Genomic DNA, 20,896 nt, shown 5'->3' on the forward strand with positions numbered 1-20,896 from the left:
ATGAAGTTCTATACTATTCTACAATCTAGATGAAATGTGAAAGCTTTATGCTAAAAAAAATGGCCAATAAAAGGACAAATATTGTATTATTCCACTTTTGAAAAGATTTAGGGAATGAAAACAGAATAGAGGGGCTGGGAGGTGAGGGGAATGGGATTATTGCTTAATGATTACAGTTTCTACTTGGGTGATGAAAAAGGTTTAGAATTAAAGATAGTAGTGATGGTTGCACATCACTGAATGTAATGAATGCCACTGTATTACACATGCAAAAAGGGTTAGAATTGGGGCTCAGCATACAGCCCAGTTGTGGAGCATTTGCCTTCCATGAGCTGGCCCTGGATTTGATCCCCAGCACATCCCCCATAAAACAAAAACAAAAAAAACCAGGAAAGTCAAAAATGGCAAATATTGGGCTGGGAAGTTGGCTCAGTAGAGTGCATGCATGAGGCCCTGGGTTCAATTCCTCAGCACCACATAAGCAAAAAGAAAAAAAAAGCCAGAACTGGCGCTGTGGCTCAAGTGGTAGAGCACTAGCCTTGAGCTGAAGAGCTGAGGGACAACGCCCAGGCCCAGAGTACAAGCCTCACGACTGGACACCCCCCCCCCCAAAATGGCAAGTATTATGTTATAGATATTTTACCATAACTTTGAAAATGTAATCATGGCTCAAAGCCAGCCCAGACAGACAAATCCACATGACTCTTATCTCCAATTAGCCACCCAAGAGCCAGTTGTAGAGCTGTGGCTCAAGTGGTAGAATGCTAACCTTGAGGGATTGCTCAGGGACAGCAGTCGGGTATGAGTTCAAACCCCAGGCCCAGAATTAAATATGTAATACCATCAGGCACTATTGAAATGTGTATTTTTGAATGGGTAAACTATAAGATATGTGCATTATATATCTCAATAAAGAATTTAAAAAAATTATTATTTATGTTTCAGAGCCTGGAGATCTTGCTCTGGCTGGCAATCTTTGCTCCATTAGGGTTTCCTCTAGTCATCCTGTACCAGCCTTTTCTGTCAGACATCTAGCATCTTACTTATTTGTACACTTACTAAACAATTACTCTTGTTTTTTTTTTTGGGGGGGGGGGGGGGGTCCGGTCGTAGGACCTTGAACTATGGGCCTGGGCGCTGTCCCTCAGCTCTTCAGCTCAAGGCTAGCACTCTACCACTTGAGCCACAGCACCACTTCCAGCTTTTTCCTTTTTGCTTATGTGGTGCTGAGGAATCAAACCCAGGGCCTCATGCATGCAAGACAAGCGCTCTACCACTGAGCCACCTTCCCAGCCCTAAACAATTACTCTTATCCTTCTTTTGACATCTCTGGTGTTTTAAATTACTGTAACATTTAATATTTATTTTTGCTTATAGAACTACATTATATGTTCAAATTATCAAATTAATACTTGCATTTAATATTTGTACTTTGCTTGCCAAAACTGGATTAGTGATAGCTTTGATTAACAAATCAAAACCTAGCAGATTCATACTCCTTCAAATCAACAACAAAAAAATTCAATTTTATACTTACACAAATACATTAAACATTTTTCAATAATACACATTATGTGAAAGCATTCCCAGAAAATAATCATAATAATCAATCTCCAAGCAGTCCAATTAATCAAGAATGAATAAAATTTAGTTTATCATAATTATGAAAATTAGACAATGGTGAGATACCTTAAATATATTTCTGATTGGCTAGTCATTTTTCTATTTCCCTGATTGAGATAATCAAAATAAAAAAAATTAATTGTGCTAATACAAAAAATTAATATACACACTAATACTTTCCATGCTCAAGTAAAAATATCCAAGATAATAACTTCAATCTTAAACATTATCAAAATGTTAAGTCCATTATTAAAATGCTAAGTCCATAATAAGTTTCTGCTTGTATTTGCCTGTAATCTCAGCTTTCATAAAGATGATATAGCAGGTATGTATCACTACTCTCAGCTTTAGCTTTTATTGGCTGAGACGGGGTCTCATGAAGTCTTTGCGAGGCTAGTCTCAAGCAGCTATGCTCCTGATCGCAACTTTGCTAGTAGGAAGGATTATAGGTCTGAGCCACCATGCCCTGCTTTTTTTTTTCTTGTTAAATTGATACCTTTTATATGTGTAATATGTTTTGCAAGAAAAACATAATAATTATGTTTGTCTGAACGGTAGTTTATCTGAATGACGTGTTCTTGTTTCCCTGAAAATGTAACAAATATAAACAGCATTAACTCATATGAAGATTAAGGAACAATTACATTTTGATTCAGAAGACAAAAAATAAATCTGTTCCAAAGAAGAGCTATATTTCTATTTCCTAGTCAAGTAGAATTTCTGTTCACTTTTACAATGAAAATACCATTGGCCATTTATATTATTCATCTTCCCCTTAGAAACATGGTATTTAGTAAATTCACTTGCCTGCAAAAAAGCCCAGAAAGGGAAGGAAATAAAAATGTTCTTTAAACTGACAAAACTTAAAACTCATTCTTTAATATTCAGAAAGTTCTTGCACCGATAATATCTGAGGTTTTTTAAATTTATGCTTGATTCCAGTAAGCTTGGATTGTGATTCTTAATGTCATATCGTATTTTGTAAAAATAAACAAAAAAAGGTCTGAAGGTGATTACAGCAGCTGTAAGTTTTTCAACAGGTTTTATTAAGCACTATAGTGGATGGGAGCTGGGAATAGAGCAGGTCTGAAATAGTTAACTGCACTGAAATTGATAAAGAAATCAGGAAAAGACCAAGAGAAGGCTTGAGTTTTGACCAAGAATCTATTTTTTTTTTAGGCAGAAAAGGGCTTATTGGACGGATAGCAAACTGCTGGCCCATACTTCATCTTGTGTGGAGAGAGAAGAGAAGAAAAGAGGGCCAAGAATCTATAATCTTATGTGCTAAGAATATCATTGCATGACAATACAGATAGAAAAATTTTCACAAAGACAATTCACTGACACCTCAAATAAAATTTTAAAATTTTTCTTAACTTTAACATCATATGCATTTTAAGTAAAGAGGACAGTCAACTGAATCTAAAGACCTAGTTTATGGAATATATTATATAAATTCATGGAAATGTCACAGAGAAATCCTCTTGTATCGCTAAATATATATGTATGCTAAATAAATACCTCATCTATCAATGGCTTTTTCTAGGCAGTTATTATTGTCCTTCACTTATTTTTTCCAAAGGTAAGATGGGAATACCATTTAGCATACAGTACTATGCTGAGAATTAAGTAAGTAAAAGCATCCAGGTACAACTCATGAACATAGGCTATTACTGAAATACTCTAAAACCTTGACTGCTCAGAATTAGCCATTGTGATAAATTATATTATTACTTTTTAATTCATCTTTGCTTTAGATATTTATGTTACTATAGCTGGTATGTAAAGCAGACAAGGCTAATATTCCCTTCAGTGTTGTATGAAATGCTTTTGCAAGATAAACTCATTCTTCAATATCAATTTAGGTTAAGAACTCCTCTGGAAAGCTTTTCTACATCTTCACTTTATCAACTTCAATCTATGACATCCAAAACCAAAATCCTCAGATTTCATCCAAAAGGTGTCCCACCTGAAAACTTTTCCCATCTAACAATCAATTCATGGTAGCACCATCCTTTACATTGCTCACCCAAAATCTTACATTCCTCTTTTCTCCTCTATCTCTCTCACATCCGGTCCATCAAGAAATCGTCTTATTTAACATCTCTAACCTTAGGAGTGGTCCATTCTGCCTCTCTACAACACAGAAAGCCAAGTGAACTTTACAAATAGTATCTAAATAAAGAAAAGCCTTATAAACCCTCAGACTCTCAGTCCCTACAGGGGTCCCTGTGGTCTCACAATGAATGATTTTCCCTCTTATTACCTTTCAAAATACTGCCACTACTCTCCTTTCCCCTCATTCTACCTCTAATGCTGTCCATTCATCTCTAGTCATGCTCTTACTTCGTGTTTTCTGATTGAAAGGTTCTTCCCAAAGGTACCCACAACTTAGATTTTGTTTAATATCAGCTTGAGTCCTTCTTCAATCCTAGAACCCTATCTCTGAAAGGATCCATGAATCTCCACCATACATTTCTTATGTTGCTCCCATTTTTATTTTTCTTTTTTGTAACATTTACCTCCTAACATACTATATATTTTATTTATTATTTATTGTTTATCTTCCACTACTACATGGCAGTTTTATTTACTGCTATTTTCCAAGTACCTAAAACAGCACACAATAAGTACAAATTAAATATGTAAATTAAGTGGGCTTTAGATATACCTGCCTACCATGTTCTCAGGACCCTCACATTGCAAGAAGAAAAAAAGAGTAGCTTGATACTGGTAACTCATGGGTATAATCTTAACTACATAGGAGGATGAGATCTGAGGACTGTGATTCAAAGCTAGTTAGGACAGAAAAGTCAGCAAGATTCTATCTCTAATTATCCACCAAAAAACTGAACTGGAGACATGATTCAAGTGGTATAGCACCAGCTACGAGTAAAAAAGCTGAGCAAGAGAATGAGAGCCTGAGGTCAACCCCTGGTACTAACACAAAAATCAATCATTAAAGTAAATAAAACAATAAATTGAGTACCTCTTCTTAGAGTTGTCTTTAGCTTTATGTACATACTTCTACTCTTATCAATTATCACACTGTACAATAATAGCCTGCTAAATTTCTGACTTCTCCATTGGACTGTAAACTTTGCAAGACAAAAGTTTTGCTTTTGCTTTCCATCATTATTGCCTGTACTTCCTTAAGCATCTACTTTCTTACTTAGAAGGTACTCCATAATATTTCATTCATTAGTGAAAAATAAAACCATTTTAATAAAAAAGGTAAGAAGCTTTCCTCTCTCTAAAATACAAACACAAAGCATAAAAGTATGACCCTGGAGACTGAGTTCTGTTAGTTTTTAGTCTGATTCTGGCAATTACTGGCTAAAGGACCTTGATTATATAATTTAAATTATCTATGACTATTTCCTTATCAATAAAAATAGAAGTAATAATGGTACCCAAACCTGATGTGATTATTGTGAATACTAAATGAGGGCAAAGTTTTACTTTGATAAGTTGACTAAGAGTACTTACTAAACACAATAGACTATTATCAGCATACACCAATAATTTATTTAAAATTACCTAAAATAACCCTGATAAGCATTTTGCAAAAGAAAGTGCCTTAATTCTCCAGTTAAGGTGAGATTCTATTTGTATTACTCCAGAATACTTTTAAGTATTTTAGACATTAGCTTCTACTGTCATCAATATCAATTTTCAATTTTTAATCTATTTAAAATATTTTCTTATATGAATGTTTTCAATTTTAATAAATTTAAAATATTTTCTCTTAAGTACCTAATACTAAAGTTTAAAAAATAAAAATTCTATTATTTAAAGCATCTATACTATACTTACCAGCCTACAATAGACAGACTCATCTTTTACACTGATTATTCTCAGTTTTAAAAAGAATTTTGAGAAAAGATAAAATAATTTTAAGTAGATTTATTACTCCTTATTAAATAACCTAAATGCTTTCCACTTGCTACTTAAGTCACATATCCAACAATTTATATTTTCCTTGGGTAACATTAAGTTTTGAGCAAAACAGAGTTCTTTTCAAAGTAAAAGGCCACTATAAAATAGTGTTTGTTTTAAAGCTATAAAATTTTCTATTATTTCTGTCTATTCTGACCTCTAATGTTTTCCTATCTACAAAGTCAGTTCTCCATTTTGTAAAATACTTGTGAAATTCGTTTTCTTTATAGTTGCACAGCCATAAAGAAATACACACATTTTCCTTAAGCCCTCATATGGATAATAGACAAGAAAACTGAGGTAAGCAGTTTCAATGATTGTCCCAAGACCACAGATGGAGTGACTGCCAGCTTCAGGATTAAAAATAAGCAGCTCATTATTCCCTTCTTATAATTCTGAATACTCAACCTTATTTTTGTATTAAAGGATCTCTTAGATAATTTTAAGAAGATAATTTAAATAAGAACCATCATGTTACAACAATGTATGCAAACAGAATTACAAAATTTCTTAAAAATAAAAATAGAATGTATTCCAACAGTCTCTCAAAATTTATTATATGTTTGAAAACAATTTTGCTCAGAGTGCCAAGAAAGTGGTATCTTAATATAATCTATCATGTCAATGCCTTTTAAGAAGCTAATTTCTTGAGCCAAAATCTAAAATAAGTATGTGAAATGGTTGGATTTAACATACCAAAGAGAAATACTTCTGCATTAAGAAAAAAAAATCCTCCAAACTTAAAACAGTACTTTCTACTGTAATTGTAAACTTCAACTTCAGAATTATATTTTTAAGAGATTTATCAATAAAGAAACAATGAGAAAAAGTAAACAAAACACCACACTCATGCATTTACAGGAGAAAAAGACATACAGTATAACATTAGCAGCTTACTGTGGAGAGTGGGTTTAATCAGGAAGTAGCCATTATCCTTTCGATTCAGAGCAGTGACAGCACTCCAAAACAACAAGCCGGGATCTTTTTCAGTTAAAAGGCGTGAGAGAATACCTACTATTGTGCCCTAGTTTTTCTGACCCCAAGGGTCACCATATGTCTTTTATCAAAAGCTATAGTGAAAACATAATCCAAGGAAGCATTCACAATGCTCTATTTGTTGAAATACCTAAATCTACCTAACACAACCTCTCTCTCTCTCAGTTACTCACAAAACATGGCTGTCTTATTCAGAGATTAGCAATTATTGTAATGAGATACTGTCGGAGAGGGTCAAATAGTACTTCCTGCAGTTTACACATCTTGATTTCCTGGTAAACAAACTGAAAGGCAGGTGGAGCACTTAGATCACCAGTAAACGTGAATGCTCACGTGACAAAACTAAGCCAGGTAAGCTAGGCGACTCAAATAATTGTTCTTTTCCAAATTTTATTAAAACTGAGAAGAGTAAAAATTCTGTCTTCCTTTTAAAAGGAGAGTTTATTTCTGACATGCACAGTTTATAATGAAGCATGCTTGAAACCTGACACGGTTTAAGAAGGTTTTAAAAATTAGTCTGGGCAAATACACTGTAAAAGCAGGTCAATTCTAACAAGATTTTTTTTTTAAATGACAACAAACTGTTCAAGAGCTTGCTAAAGAAAAAGTCTCAAATTCAAGTGCTTCAAGATGTAGATGAAAGAATTTCCAAGGCATAATAAAAGTTCAAAATTTTAAGTTTTATTCCAAGTAAGAGTCTTTTTATTCAGATAATCTTCTGAAAAATAAAACTACTTCATAATTTATGTGGCAGTCTTTGAAAAAGAGTCATATGAATCAAAAAGTTTATTCTCTATATCATTTTAACTTTAAAACAAAAAAATATGTAAAATATCTAATTGTGAGAGTTTAAAAAGTGTTAGCTTGAAAATAAGTTGCTCTTTGAAGTTTAATTAATAAAATATCTAGATAGAACTGGGCTGTATAATCTTGAATGGAACCGATTTTCTTGTTAGGTTTTTCTTCCCCCCCAAAAAAATATCCTTTAGTATTTCATTATAACAAAAAAAAATCTGCAGAGCTTGTATTTATTTTTAAATTTCTGTATTTACTAAGGCCATGTATCTCTGTCCTATTATAAAACACTACCTTTAATTCTAATTCAAACAGCTTTAGAAGACCTTTTCACAGCAATATCATCACTTCAAAATATAATATGGTTGGATTTAAAGTAACTCAGTTTACAAAATAAAAGCCTAATGTACTGAAACAGAAAATAACACAAAGCTAAATGACAATAAAAGCAATAGCAACAAAAAAAGAATACTCAAGTTGATTAGACTTTGCCAAGGGTACAGAATCTGAGAATAGGTCTCATCACAAACAATGTGTCATCTCAAAGGCTCACAGATACAGTACGGAGGCATACTTTTAACATCATTAACTACCATGTTACTACAATGGCATATGAAATAGCAAATTTTCAGAAAACTACAATTAAGAAGCTCTTTAAATAAGACTTCGGGTAAACTTTCTGGTCAAATTAAATAGTCATCTGGTATATAAAGTATAGTCTTTATATTTTAGGAAAATTTAAATTAATTCCTACTAAAAGGTTGGCTTTGATTATGTAATTCATATGCCAAAACAAAGCACAAATTTAAATGATAAAATTATTATTGCAGTTGTTGCAAAGACCCATTTTACTTTCCCATAATTGGTCAAATTAGATAGAGATGAAGAAAGATGTAAAGTACAAAAAATAAATTTGTGTTTTGTTTCATTCAAGGTGGCTTTTATCAAGAGTCAGCAAGTGTCCTATTAAGAGTTGATATATAGTTCAGTCAAAAATGAAGGGTACTTGGTGTAATCCAACTATCTCAGGAACCTGAGAGCTGAGGATTGTGGTTCCAAGAGACTTTTAACTCCAATTAACCACCAAAAAACATTAGCAGAGCTGTGGCTCAAGTGGTAGAGCATTCTCCTTGAACAAAAAACTAAGGGACCGCATCTAGGCTCTGAGTTCAAGCCCCAGAACTGGCCCCAAAAACAAACAAAAGAAAGGTATGATATATAGTACCTTGTAAGTCAGAAAAGATTTCTCTGAGCTAACAAACAAGGAAAAGGCACCTTTTCAAACTCTAGGGCACATTTTGGCTTTACTTGTCCTCAGAGGTACTCTTAATGTAGAACACACTTAACAAAACTAACCGTACTCAGGGAATCTATAAAGACAAAACATTCCAGAAAGGGTTTTCTTAATTCCTCAGAAGTCTAACAGAGACTAGCCTTTTAACGACAAAGAATATATACAACATGAAAAGGAAGATGGGAAGGAATAAGAGGAAGAACGAAGTTTTCTACTTTTACGTCGTTGGCCTCAGCTTCAATAAATATTATTTATATTCTACTTATCCCAACAGAACTATGACTAGAAGAACAGAATATCTTTAAAATATTAATTCATCTGAAGAAAAAATAACATAGCTACGAGTGTTGATGAGTACCTGAAACCCTAGTACTCAAGAAGGCTGAGACAGAAGGATCATGAGTTCAAGGCCAGCCTTGGCTATATGCAAAACCTTGTTTTAAAAATTAGATGAAGCACAAAATAAAGTTGGAAAGTTGAAATACCAATTAGAAGGTCTGGTACAAGTTATGATGGGTGACTTTAGCTCTGAACATCCTAACTGTCAAAGGAAAGTAGGTAACAATACCAAATTAAAATTTTTTAATCTCCGTAAGGGTGCTTACAAACAAGCTCCAAAATGTTTCAGAAATGAGAGAATTTTTCCAATATTTTAATGATGTACCATTGCACAAGGAAGTAAGTTTTCTCAGCTTCTTGACAGAAACTTGAATAACAAATTTTGAAACAAATTATATGAAAGTTTATTTTGCCATTTCCCCAGTATAATCAGAAAAATAAGTTATCTGATCATGAATTCTGCAATTTATTTGATCTAGGTCTTTTATACACTAACAGTTTCCAGAGTCTTTTGCTAAATTCATACCTATTTCCTACTCCATTTTCTAAACTTAATTCTTCTGCAAGATGAGTACATAAAATAGGCCAACCAATGCAAAAGAGAAGACAAGGATAGGAAGGGACAGACACTTTTAAGAACCTCTCTGTTTCACTTAAAAGCTCTTTCCATTTTGTGATCTTCCAACAGCCTGGGATCCAATCTATGGTGAGTTTCATTCCTCCTCAGTTTGTCATTTCAAATTGGTACAGAAATCAGACTCAGTCTTCATAGTCAGTTTGCACTAATTTAGATCAGGCTTGCAAAATTTTTTTTTTTTTTGGGTCCGGTAGTGGGGCCTGAACTCTGGGCCTGGGCCCTCAGCTCTTCAGCTCAAGGCTAGCACTCTACCACTTGAGCCACAGCGCCACTTCAGGCTTTTTTCTTTTTGCTTATGTGGTGCTGAGGAATCAAACCCAGGGCCTCATGCATGCAAGGCAAGAGCTCTACCACTGAGCCACCTTCCCAGCCCAGGCTTGCAAATTTTTGAGTACTTGACTTTTTTGTATTACCACTGTGTTTGAGAGGGATGACAAAGGAGAAAGGGAGAGAAGAGGATGGTAAAACTAAAATTCAGGGAATTTCCTGAGTCATCTTGCTGCATCACATAAGAAAAATTAGGGGGGGCTGGGAAAGTGGCTCAGTGGGTAGAGTGCTTGCCTTGCATGCATGAGGCCCTGAGTTCGATTCCTCAGCACCACATAAGCAATAAGAAAAAAAAAAAAGCCGGAAGTGGCACTGTGGCTCAAGTGGTAGAGTGCTAGCCTTGAGCTGAAGAGCTGAGGGACAGTGTCCAGGCCCAGAGTTCAGGCCCCACGACTGGACCCAAAAAAAAAAAGAAAAAGAAAAATTAGGGGGCTGGGAAGGTGGCTCAGGGGCTGGGAAGGTGGCTCAGTGGTAGAGCGCTTGCCTTGCATGCCTGAGACCCTGGGTTCGATTCCTCAGCACCACATAAGCAAAAAAGAAAAAAGCCGGAAGTGGCGCTGTGGCTCAACTGGTAGAGTGCTAGCCTTGAGCTGAAGAGCTGAGGGACAGTGCCCAGGCCCAGAGTTCAGGCCCCACGACCGGACACCAAAAAAAAAAAAAGAAAAATTAGTCTACCATGGTAACATTATCAGTTGACATGTATCTGGAGTGAACACTAATAAGGTTTAATAATGCTACACTCTTGAAATTCACATGAGGTAAATAGTAGTAGCAAATCAAATGTTCATAATAGTTGGGTAGGTCTCCTTTGTCTCCCACAGACACTCCTCCCTCTCACATGATTCATACCTCTCTATGCACTTAGGCCTCATCACCTCCAGGATGCTTGTCTTTTAAATTTTGGCTATTTGAGACAACAATACCTTTGCCTACATGATTTAGTTTTCTATTATTCACAATTGTTTTTAGAATCTTCTTAACTAGATCTTAGACATTCTTTTCTATTAGCCATCATGAATAATAAAACACAACATGAGAAAACAGTGTAAATACAAATTAACCTAACATAATGCTCAATAGGCTGGCTGTACATATTTATAAGAGCTCATGTGGTCCTCATAGCAAAGATATTTATTAGGATTGTATGAAGGTGAAATAGAAGGTCAAGTTTTACTGTACATATAAGTTTAAGATGATATAAAATCAGCCCATGTGCTAGGGACATGGCTCATGTGTGGTAGATTACCTACCTAGCAAGAGGTCCTTAGTTCAAACCCCAGTACCACAAAACAAGAACAATAATGACAACAATAAAAAAAAAACTTATTTAATTGAATCTTACATCATTCTATTTTCAATTATCTTGTCAAAAAATTTCAACTGTGAAAACAGTTTTTAAGAACATTACTGATATGGTGGAGGACGTAAAGATGGAATATATTTGACTTGGATTGTGTGAAATGGATAATGAATGATTTTAAGATATAAATGTAAGTGTGCTGTGGATAAGACTTCCCTGGTAACGCATTACTTTAGCTAGTAACTGTAATTGTAACTCTGTAACTCCATAACCCTGTAACTCTGTAACTCTGCTTCTGCTGTTTTCTGAGCAATGGGAGTCCTAATCCAGTAGGCCATTACCACCCTTTGTTCTATTCCCTTGGTTCCCACCAGAAAAACCTTGGAGGGAAATTTAAACTTAAGGTGTGCATTTCTTGTAACAATCATTGGCTAAAACCAATACCCAGCCTCCCCCTTTCCCCACCCTAGCCCATAGCTGTTTAAAAGCCCATATGGGCTGGCACTCGGGCTGTTTCCTGGGATCCCAACTCCAGGTGCCGTACTGGCTGGTCAGCACTTTTTGCTCAATAAAATCTTTTACATTTTCACTGTGGACTGAGTGGTCTGACTGCCCCTCCCCACTACAATTACCAAAAACCAAACAGATTTCTATAGTGTGGGCCATTTGGGGTTCCTAGATGCTGAAAGTATAAGAATATTAGCTGCATATATTCAGACATTTTACACTGCTTGGCCAGTTTTTTATTAACACATATGGCTCCCAAAATCCAAGGAATTGTATGAAGCCCCAATCTTTTACCACAATGGTATATGAGATCTTTGGGGAATGATTATGTATGGACAAAGGAACAAGGGATAAAGGCATGGTGGGATTAGTATGTTTATAAGAAAAAAGATCATATGAGATGAGATCAATGAGTTGGTCCTAAGCATGATGCTATTGGGAAGTAGTGAGATCTGTATGAGGTAGGGCCTAGCAAGTGTCTTAAAGTCATTGGGACCAAACAGTTGAAGGGTTTTATGAGCTCCAATTTCTTCTTATTCTCTTTATTTACTTTTTAGCTATGTAGATGATTTTTGTTTCCCCACATGTTCCTGTCATTTTTGTCCTACCAAATCACAGGCAAAACACAACAGGGCCACTTCATCTTGGACTGGAAATAAACTATTTTCATTTATGAATGTAACTAAAGTTAAATGACAACTGTGTTTACCACCACATTTTGACCCACATCTGAACTCATTCCTAAGAATCATGTAGCCCATTACTTCATTTCTACCAAATATACACTTTAAATGTATAAACATTGAAATTTATAATTTGAATTCCTATTTTATGAAAACTCAAATCTTAGTAATCTTAACTGGTATGTACAATATTTGCAATTGTAAAAAGGTAAGTCTTTACATTTGGTGTGCATACACTTACTTAATGTTTAAAATGTTAGAAAACAAATGTTTAATTTGTTCATTAATTATCCATTTAAACCAATCACCAGAGTATTACATTAGCGTGGTTACATTATTATCTTATAATTGTTTACACTGAAGAACAAAAGTAGGAAACAATATAAATTAAAAAGTCTTTTGAACATATTTAGCAACAAAAGAAAAGATATAATTTTCTTTTCCTTTAAACAAAATGGTCACATAAATGGAAGATAGCCCTAAATGTATACTTTCAATAATTGCGACATAATAGATACACACAGAGCCTGTGAGAATACAATTTTCATTTTGCTGCAGAAGAACAGACATTGCATAACAATGAGATTTGCTAATGAAAGCAACCATCAACCTGAAATACATATGTATCACACTAAGACCTCAGTGTCAGCTTTTTCATCGTTCGCTCTTTCAGTTTCTTTGACCTTTCATTTTTCTCAGTATTTTTGTCCTTTAGATTTGAGAACTTACTGGTAAAGCAAAACCAATGCTCTAATATTACAGAGTACAGCTTTTTATTCATCACATTTATTTTTAATGTAAATTCCAATTGTTTTGTTTCTATCAGCACTATTAATCGATTTTCAAAAAAAAATTGATGCTACCAGAAGAAACAAAGAAGGTTTATTTCATAGACAATTGTTGGATCAGGTTTGAAAAATTCTCTCAACATTCAACATAAATTCCATATGAAAACTTTTACTGCAAGGTAAGTGCTTATTCAGAAATAAGCAAAAAATAATAAATACATCTTAAAGGCAGTTTTGTAACAATAACTCCTCTAGCATTCTCTACTGTAGACAATTTATTTATTCATTTTATTATTTTGTATGTCATGGGGCTTGAATTCTGGGCCTGGGCACTGTCCCTGAGCTATTCAGCTCAAGGTGAGCACTCTACCACTTGAGCCACAGTGCCACTTCCAATTTTCTGGTGGTTGATTGGAAATAAGAGTCTCACAGACTTTCCTGCCCAGGCTGGCTTTGAACCGTAATCCTCAGATCTCAGCTCCTGAGCAGCTAGGATTACAGGCGTGAGCCACCAGCGCCTGGCAAAATGGACAATTATTAAAGAAAATGATGTAGAGCTGTTATAATAATATGAAAATTATCCTTATTTTTTATATAAGAATAACAATTTTCCACCCAAAATGTTTTGCTATATTGGTCTGCAAATTTTGATTGCTAGTTTCCATTTATCAAAATAAATAATTCTGAAAAGTTCTGTCAATTTATGATCTAATTATAATTTTCTATAACAGCATAAAAGACTGGAAATATTTGACAGAATTTATCTTAAAGATGGTATTACTACCCCCCTAGTTGACTTGAATCCTTTAGAACATGAATGATCTAAGTACAGAGCCATCCATCCTGTTGGCTGTCCTTCTACACAGATTAGGTTTTCCATTCACCTGCACTATAGACAAAATTAACAGCTTTAACTCTGTGGTCTATAATTGCTACTAATTTGTGATAATAACAGCTTTAAGAAAAAAGAAAAAAAGCTATTCTTATGCCAATTAAAACAGCCAGAGTTAAATAGAAAATTACATATCCTAATATTTTACAATACACTCATGTCTACCATAATCAATATTCTGTAAAAATAACAAAAGGCAATTTGAGTTTTTATTCTATTAGGAAAGTAAACTAATAGTTTAGATACCAGTACTTAGCTATTATTAAATTTAACTCTCTGAAAGTTATTACTCAGTCTAATAGCTATTGAAATTATTATAAAAATTGGGGATGAGGAGTCAAGGGCTGTAGCTGTAGCTGTAGCTTAGTGGTAGAGTACTTGTCTAGCATTTATAAGCCTCTAGGTTCAATTCTTGGCAATGCAAAAATAAATTAATTAAAATTTTGAAAAATGTTTTTAAACAAAGAGCCACATAATCTGAGAGCAAGCATTAATTCATAACTAATGGATGTCCTTAAAACCCAAAAATTTTAGGCAGGCGCCATTGGTTCACACCTGTAATCCTAGCTACTCAGGAGACTGAGATGTAATGATCACAGTTCAAAGCCAGCCTGAGCAGGAAAGTCCGTGAGCCTCTTATTTCCAATAAACTACTCAAAAACCAGAAGAGGCACTGCACTGTGCCTCAAGAGGTAGAGCTCTGCCCTTGAGCTGAAGAGCTGAGGGACAACATCAAGGTCCAGAGTTCAAGACCCATGACAAAAAAAAAAAAAAAATTCTATTTACATGGCTAGATATAAATCAGGCTATAGAAAATCAAAATCAAACAAAACAAATGAAAAAAGCTTTAGAAGGGCCTTTAGCACCTTGCTAATTAAAGCGAGGTTCACACACCAACACTGAAATTACTTGTTACAAATGTAAAATCTCAAGTCCCAGTTAAAACTAATTGACACAGAATCTTCTGCACATTGATAGAATATACCTCTATATAGATCATATGAAGGTTTTATAGATATATTCTGTATATCAATATATTCTATGTAGACATAAAGCATTTGTTTTTCTGGGATAAGTGCTCAGAAGGGTGGTTGCTGGGTCATACGACAAATGTGTTCAGTTGTTATTAATCAACTGCCAAATAAGTTTTCAAAGTGGTTGTACCATTTTACATTTTCATAAATAATAGAGTCCAATTTCTCTACATTCTGGCCAAGATTTGATATTTGATTTTTTTATTTTAGTTCTGACAAATATGGACTGAAGTATTATTTTTGCATTTACACAATAGCTAGGAATATTAAAATTTTTCATAGGTTTGGCTAAAATTTATCCTCTTTAATAAAATGGTTCTTCACATCTTTTGCCCATTTCTAATTGTACTGACTGCCATTTTTTACTACTGTGCTTTGTATATATTCACATGTACAAATATGAATGTGTATGCACATACATGCATTCACCTATATATATTCACTATATAGCCTGTTCTTTCACTTTTTTAACAATGTCTTTTGGAAAGCAAAATTTGGAGACTTTGAAAAAGTCTCCAATTTACTTACTTTTTTCTTAGAGATTACATATTTTTGTGTCAAACCTTAGGAAATCTTTCCAGAGTTGTCACTGTTCTCTTTTAAAAGTTTACATTTAAAATATATATAATCTAAATTTAGGGGCTGGGACTGTGATTTAGTGGTAGAGTACTTGCCTAGCATGCATGAAGCCCTGGGTTCAATTCCTCAGTACCATATACACAGAAAAAAACAGAAGTGGTGCTGTGGCTCAAGTGGTAGAGTGCTAACCTTGAGCAAAAGAAGCCACAGAGTCAGTACCCAGGCCCTGAGTTCAAGCCCCAGGACTGGCAAAAAAAAAAATAATAATAATAATATTAGGCACTGGACACACTTATAAGGCATAGGATAGAGAGAGTTGGAGGAAGAAACCCACAAACAGCATTTTTCTTTTATTGTCTTAAGTACTTTGATAGATTTATACATGAGTGTATCTGCCTTACCCAGGAAGGTCTTGAGTGTTCTTACAGAAGATTACTTCTGCTCTAAACCTTTAAGAATGGAAAACTGGGCTAGTCACAGGTCAGAAGGCCTGGCCCATGAGAAAGATAACATCGAGTAAAGATAAAAGGACTGTTTATTAAGAATAAATGGTTTTAAATTTGGAGAACATTAAGTATGGTAGAATAAGGTATAATTTTAGATGTTAGCAGGGGACAGATTGTGAAAGATTTCATATCTTCTGTAACTGACATTGAACCTTGTAGTGACTGAAAGTTAGGATTTCAAGAGGGTCAGTTAAGTTGTCACAGAGAGGATGAAGAACATGGGGACAGCTAGACAAGACAGTGACATCAGTCAGCTCGCTACAGCAACACCACAGATGAAATATGATGTAAACCAATTTAAGCATCATCAATAGAGAAGAAAGGATGGATTTGAGAAATATTTACACAGGAAAAAAGAAAAGAATACAGACATACTAAAAAAGCAGGCAGGAAAATGTATTGCTTTAAGCAAAGTAAAGAAGTTATTAAGCCTCAGTTGTGAGAAATCCCTTTACTAATCTCTAGTTCACTCACATGAACATTTACTACAGCATTTACCAATGTGTGAAAACATTAATGGCATAAAATACCTTTGTTTTTTTCTTTTCTTTTTTCTTTTTGCCAGTCCTGGGACTTGAACTCAGCATCTGGGTACTGTCCCTAAGCCTCTTTGTGCTCAAGGTTAGCACTCTACCACTTGAGTCACAAGACTGGATTTTTCTGAATAGTTTATTGGAGGTAAGAGTCTCATGGACTTTTTTGCCCAGGCTGGCTTTGAGATCCTCAGATCTCAACCTCCTGAGAGGCATAAGCCAATGATACCTACCTATGATACCTTTTGAGGGAAGGATTAAATAAGTGGAGAGTCGCAAAACATTATTACGCTAAAATATGCTCAGAAACAGTTTATAAAATGTTTCACATTAGTCTTATGCCTTCCGTGTAGCACTACATACAACAAGTACTTTAGCAATACTACTTAGGTTCTACTGGTTTGACAATACATGCATTTTAAGTTAAGCTCAAGAACCATACAAACTCTTAAAAAAATAATTTACAAGTTTATTTATGTAAAATCTCTCTGGCTTCAGTTTTTACTCTTGTTCACACAACTCTGGCTATTTTGGTTTTCTTATCATTCTTGGAATATACCAAACATGATATCCCTCAATGTGTTAGCATTTACCGCTTTTTCTTTGGACAAGCCAAATTTTCCTAGCTCTTTAAAGATCTCTGTTAAATAGTCATCTCATTAGGGAGACCTTTGATTACTACTTTATAACAAATGTAAACTTCTATCCTGGTACTTATCACCCTTAATTTCCTTTATTTTTGTTCATAGTGTTGGCTGCCATCTACCAAATTAAAAATTAATTTATGTATGTCTTTCACATAGTGAACATAAGCCTCATAGGTGGAGAGTTGGTATTTGTCTGGTGTATTAGCCTTTGCACTAATTTTGCACTATTTAACAGCACTAATTGCTGTTAAATAATTTAGCCTCTATCAAAGTACATCTACTCCATATTAAAGTAGATAAATAGGTGAAACAGGTGAGAGGTAATGGGTGAAATAGGTACACATCAGCTTGTACATCCATTGATGAATTAGTGCTCATTTCACTCATGATGTGGTGATTCATATTTCATATTGACAGAAAAGTTTGGTTTTGTTCAAAAAAATTTACTCAGGATTTTAGAAGCTTTCAATGACATTACTCTTTAATATAGGTCACCTACTCAATTGAACATTCTGTACATACTTAATCTCATATGGACTTACATTCCTCCAAAAACTGAAATAAATCCTGACGCTTGTAGCAATTTTTCAAAATATCTTATACAATCTAAAACTTTTACTTTCAGATCATATACAATATTTCTTCTTTTCTTTTTCTTTTTCTTTTTTAGTGCCAGTCCCAAAGCTTGAATTCAGGGCCTGTGCACTGTCCCTGAACTTCTTTGCTCAAGGTTAGCACTGGACCCACAGCTCCACTTCTAGCTTTTTGGTGATTAACTGGAGATAAGAATCTCATGGACCTTCCTTTTCTGACCAGGCTGACTTTGAACTGCAATCCTCAGATCCCAGCCTACTGAGTAGCTAGGATTACATGCATGAGCCATTAGCAATGTTTTTTAAACAGAATGAATATTTAAATACGTCAACACACTCTGTGAAAACAGTCCTTAAGTTATGAAAGGGCTATATCCCATAAGCCTATTGTAGGTGAAATGTCATAAGAAAAAATACTTTATAGACTTCTAACAAGCATCATAGCTGAACAACACAGTCTATGGTAGAGCGATGGATTTTACACTTGTGGTTATACGGCCATGGGGACCTACAACTTATTTCAGGCTATTCAACATCAAGCAAGAACATATTTTACCATGTATCACTAACCCAAGAAAAGATCAAAATAGTTAATACTAAATGTGTATCACCTCCAAACCACGGAAAAGCTGAAAAATCCTAAGTGGAACCATTTCAACTTAGGAGTACAATGTATGTATTTTAATTTGTTAAGATCCATTCAAAGTATTTATGAAATAACATATAGCTCATGCATACATAACTTTGTAATCCATGAAAACTCTAAATCAAATTTTTATTCATCACCCTAGTGATAACATAAAAAAATGAAGCATTTGAATTCTAATAAAATATTTGCAATTAAATAATAAATAAAAGTCTCTAATCTTACTCTCATTATGCAACAACCATTAATAAGTATGTGCATTCTATGAACTTCAAATTTTGTTGAAATAAACTTTTGAAATTAAGATGTTTTATGAGTATAGCAGGTCACAATTTACAAGTTATGTATTGGTAAGTGGTTCTGATTAAGGTTGTGTGTGAGCCTTAGTATCTTCACATGAAAAGTTAGTGCACTTTTAGTATAGTTTAAGCTTTAATATTCTTTCAGACTAAAATAAATATTTTTTCAAGTTCTTATTTTTACTCTCATAAATCAACTGAAAATTTTTCTTATACCAAGTGTACTTCTTTTTAAAAGCAGACAATAAACTATATTTATGTTTCTGCCTAATGAAACATTTCAATTTGAACTAAGACATGATGACTACTATTTATCTACTTTAGGTGAATAAAAGCTGAGGGCAATTTAGTAGAGCATGGAGAAGTCTCCTGCACACTAGAAGGTCACAGCCTGTGTGCTGAGCTGCTAGCTAAACATCTATGTGCTCCAAAGCTGCCATTTTTCTTTCTTGACAAAGACTCCATCTGCCACAGAGCCATTTACAGCCTCCAAGTCAGAATATCAATGATTTCCTACCATTCTGCAAGCTTGCTTTCACCTTGGCATCACCTCTGTAATACATCTACAGCAGATGATACACATATCCCCAACTATAGGCATGAAGCCCATGCTTTATTCATTCACATGATATGTATTTAAGCTGCCCCCTCAAATGCACCACTTTTATTCATGCTGAGCTGCAAAAGTATTTGCAACTGGATGCATTTACTATGACTCAATTGCTTTACCACTCAAAAGGCTGTACAACACAGTTCACAACAATGGCTTAATAAGCAAGATAACATAATTATATTTTCATTAATATAAGCAACAACCAATATTTATTTTTCCAATGCTGGGGATCAAACCCAGGATTCTGTTCATCCTAAACAAGCACTCTAAAACGACATTACATTTCCAGTCCCTCAAAATTATTTTTGTATTAAACATTTTATCCTTTTAGAAACTGAAAACATTAAGACAATGAAGAAATGTTGATACAATTCCTAGTTACATACTCTAGTTAGTTTTCTCAACTTTATCAACAAGTAAAACTTGTAGCAATAAAATCAAACTAAAGATTTGGGGGGGGGGCGGGGTACAGTTGTGGGGCCTGAACGCTGGGCCTGGGCGCTGTCCCTCAGCTCTTCAGCTCAAGGCTAGCGCTCTACCTCTTGAGCCGCAGCGCCACTTCCAGCTTTTTTCTTTTTGCTTATGTGATGCTGAGGAATCGAACCCAGGGCCTCATGCATGCAAGGCAAGCGCTCTACCACTGAGCCACCTTCCCAGCCCCAAACTAAAGATTTTTTTAAGTTACATTTTGTTATTTTCCATTCTTTCTGTTTAATAAAGTCCCAGAAATACATGCTGACTACCAAGAACTATAAAAAACAGATCTTAGCCAGACATTGGTGGCCTATGCCTGTAATGCTACTTACTCAGGAGGCTGAGATCTGAGAATCACAGTTTGAAGCTAGTCCAAGCAGGAAAGTCCATGAGATTCTCTAATTAGCTACCAAAAATAAATAAATAAATAAAGGAGTCTTTATTAAGAAAGTTTTGACTTGTGCCAAGGAGCCTTAGTGTTATTCCTATTCCTTGCTATAATGTTTTCTGGGTATCTGCTTTACCTCAAGGTCTTTGATCCATTTGGAATTGATTCTGGGGCAGGGTGATACATAGGATCTAATTTTAGTTTTCTACATGTGTTTAGTCAATTCTGCCAGCACCATTTGTTGAAGAGGCTGTCTTTCTTCCATCATATTGTTTTGGCTCACTTGTCAAAGATTAGGTGGCCATAGGTCTGCAGGTTCATTTCTGGGTCTTCAGTTCTATTCCATCGTTCCTCTGGCCTATTCTTGTACCAGTATCAAGCTGTTTTTATTACTATGGCTTTGTAATCGAGTTTGATATTGATAGTCCTCCAGCATGGTTCTTCCTGATAAGGATTGTTTTTGC

At 34.7% G+C, this 20,896-nt stretch overlaps 1 protein-coding gene across 2 annotated transcripts in view; it reads right to left on the bottom strand.

Annotated features, from left to right (window-relative positions):
* Baz2b (bromodomain adjacent to zinc finger domain 2B) overlaps positions 1–20,896 on the bottom strand; it is a 297,821-nt gene that overhangs the window by 140,013 nt on the left and 136,912 nt on the right. The window contains exon 1 of one of the 2 annotated variants that reach the window (XM_042683416.1): positions 6,460–6,707. The exons of the other annotated variant lie outside the window; for it this stretch is intronic. The gene's annotated coding sequence lies outside the window, so the exon portion shown is untranslated. Of the gene's footprint in view, positions 1–6,459; positions 6,708–20,896 lie in introns of those variants that run through there. 2 annotated transcript variants of the gene reach the window in all.

Source organism: Dipodomys spectabilis, unplaced genomic scaffold (genome assembly GCF_019054845.1).
Source record: "Dipodomys spectabilis isolate Male_0828 unplaced genomic scaffold, ASM1905484v1 ptg000081l, whole genome shotgun sequence".
NCBI lineage: Eukaryota > Metazoa > Chordata > Mammalia > Rodentia > Heteromyidae > Dipodomys > Dipodomys spectabilis.